A 3,061-nucleotide genomic window follows, 5' to 3' on the forward strand; every position below is an offset into this window, starting at 1 on the left:
TCTCAAAACTTTTGGCACTATAGTGTACATGTATGTCTGAGTTATGAACCCAGATTTCCTTTGAGCCTTGAGTTTCCAAGTTGGGGGCATGTCTGTAAGAAAATATGGCCGAAGTAATAGCTATATTAGTTGAAATGAAACAATGGCCTGAGTTTGAAGACGGGGGGAGATCTCTTGGCTCGTGACCCAGAAATTAGGGCACAGGTGTGTTCTGACAGGGATGTGCACAGCAGGGAAAAACAATACTTGATGCAAATAATATGGCATTTTATGGTAATCTATGGTGTTTTGGCACAAATTCATGTGTCACCTCAAATCAGGTGGATGTAGACATGGACAGGTTGCGTGACATGACCTCATCCTTGAAACCCAAGGTGAATATCATATTCAAATTTCAGTCTTCTAGGCATGTACATTCTCTTCCATTCATTTTCCAGATTCTCATGGCAATCTCACCAAGAAATGATCCAGCACCAATCAAATTTTCTACAATTTTCTAATATTGTACTTAAATCTACAATTGAAATATATTATTAGTTCTGCATTGTAGTAATGAGAATGGAATATGCACTGAATCATCATGAAAATAGTCCTCAAATAGGCTTTTTTTATTCCATTTTAATGCAATTACATAACATGACAACATGAATCGTATCAAAACAGACCACTCAGGACACTAAAGGTTGTTTGATCAACTTTATTAGCGGATTGTCTTTGTTTTCATTCAACAAATCAAATTAAACGTCAGGTCTTACACGTCATCTCGAGTCCTGCAAGATGACTTCACTCTCAGTCGTCACTGAGCCTTGACAAGTGCTTTCTGCTGGAAACACACACACAGTCTGGACAACCATCGCAGTACATTATACAGTCACCTGTCACGAGCCATCAATGACCAGCAGCCACCAGGGCGATGCAAATCAAAAACGTAGCCACATTCAAGTGATTAAAATGGGTTGTGATTGATATCTTTGGATCAGCAGGGCAAGTTGGTGGCACAGCATGGGTTTGATTAGGGCTGAAGTGGGCTGTCAAACAGGAGTAGGTGTCAAATGCACACGCTTTGACATGAGGCTAATACTACACACGACACAAATACTGTTCACACACAAGAATAGCAAGCCACAGTTCATAATTCATAACAGCAGAGGCTCTTGGAAGCTCTAGAATTGCATACACGGATATCCTTTCCATGGTCTTACTTTAGTACATATGGGTGGATATCATCAAAACCATCAAGAAATGTCTCATATTTCTTTACAATAAATTAAAGAAAAAAAAAGAAAAAAAAAATGTGGTAATGAAAAATATAATAATTTTTTTTAAAGAACAAAAAGCTTTGGTAAATCCTAATTATGGCATAAAATACAAAATTATTAGATTTTAGTCATAATTTTGACTAAGTATCTAATAATTTTGTATTTTATTCCATAATTAGGAATCACCTAAGCTTTTTGTTCTTAAAAAAAAAAAATCTTTAATTTATTGTATTATTTCTCTTAATTTTTCTTGTCATAATTATGACCTATTACCATTTTTTGTCATCATTTTGACTTTATCTCATTATTATGACTAAAACTAGCAATAGGTCATAATTATGACAAGAAAAATTAAGAGAAATAATACAATAAATTAAAGATTTTTTAAAGAACAAAAAGTGTGTGGGGGGGGGGGGGGGGCTTTCATTTCATAATTATGATTTGCCAAAGCATGACTTTTTTTTTTTCTATTGTGGTGGAAATAAGCTTCCATACAATCTTCCAGTCTATGAAGGACATGCACATTTTGTTTGTAATTGCTACAGAACATGTGTATCCTCTACAGATGCATCATGGGAAACCAACACTCAATCACTAGCACAGCTCAAGGAACAACTTTTAAAAAAAATGCATATTAAAGCAGCTGACATGCACTACGGCGAAAAGCAATTTCTCTGTCTGTCATAAACTCACTCATCCTTTGATACTGCAAGAACAATAAGATATTTCAGAAGAAATAAGACGTCGACAAAGGAAACAAACATAGAATTCATTATAAAAGAGGAAACATTCTCGAGGGGTGGGACGCAACCAGAGCACAGAAGAGCGCTACCGTATTTTCATTTACATGATGAACACTGTATGTACACCGACCCTGCAGTGTTACTCTTGTAGTCCAGCTCAATAATGCTACATTTACATGCATGAAATGTCCGGAAAACACAACTGACCGTGGTAAGAGCGGGAAAATTAGAATTAGAGTTGGTCAAACATCTTAAGAGGTGTGAAGCGGATTCATACTGATTGGACGTTCCATTCGAATAATAACAGTAAATTTTGCCTTTAAATAAATAACAGGATGTTACTAATCATGTGTAGATTTGATTTGATGTAGGCTACACTATTTACATGATAGATGTTACTTCATGCTATCTTTTTAAAGGAACGGTTCATCAAAAACATGTTGTTCCAAACCTGTATGACGTTTAGTAAAACACACAAAAAAGAGAGATTTAACAGAATGTCGTAGCTACTTACTACTTACAAAATAACGTAATCGTAACCAAATAGAACATGACAAGTTTGTATATACCGAAGGGAACGTTTCCAAGTTCACACGGATCCGCGAAAAACGAACTAAAAACTATGTATTATTCATGCCAGGCCAGTAGTTGGCGATGTCAGTTTGTAAAGAAACTCTATACTCCTACGGACTGAACACGTAATGCGTGTGACGTCACCGCTTTCGCAAATTCACGTTTTCGTAGTTTACACAGACACAAAAACTTGCACTTTGAAATCCATTTTCAAAAGTTTGCTTTTTCAGGCATTTTGTGTAAATGAACGGCCAAAACCGTTCTTTTTAAGTTGAAAATGGTGTCGTGTGAACGCCCCCTTATATTTTCTCTATTTTATATTTATATAGTATACTATATAGTATACAGTATATTTTTAAAAGATTTCTATGTAGCTTGAATTTATTCTTATTTCAGTCTTAGTTTTAGTACTTACGGTACTTCAACTCACTTTACTTCAACTCCTAACTTATGTATAACTTATTTATAACTCAAAGCTTAGTTTTT

The sequence above is a fragment of the Rutilus rutilus genome, assembly GCF_951802725.1.
Source record: "Rutilus rutilus genome assembly, chromosome: 4".
NCBI classification, from domain to species: domain Eukaryota; kingdom Metazoa; phylum Chordata; class Actinopteri; order Cypriniformes; family Leuciscidae; genus Rutilus; species Rutilus rutilus.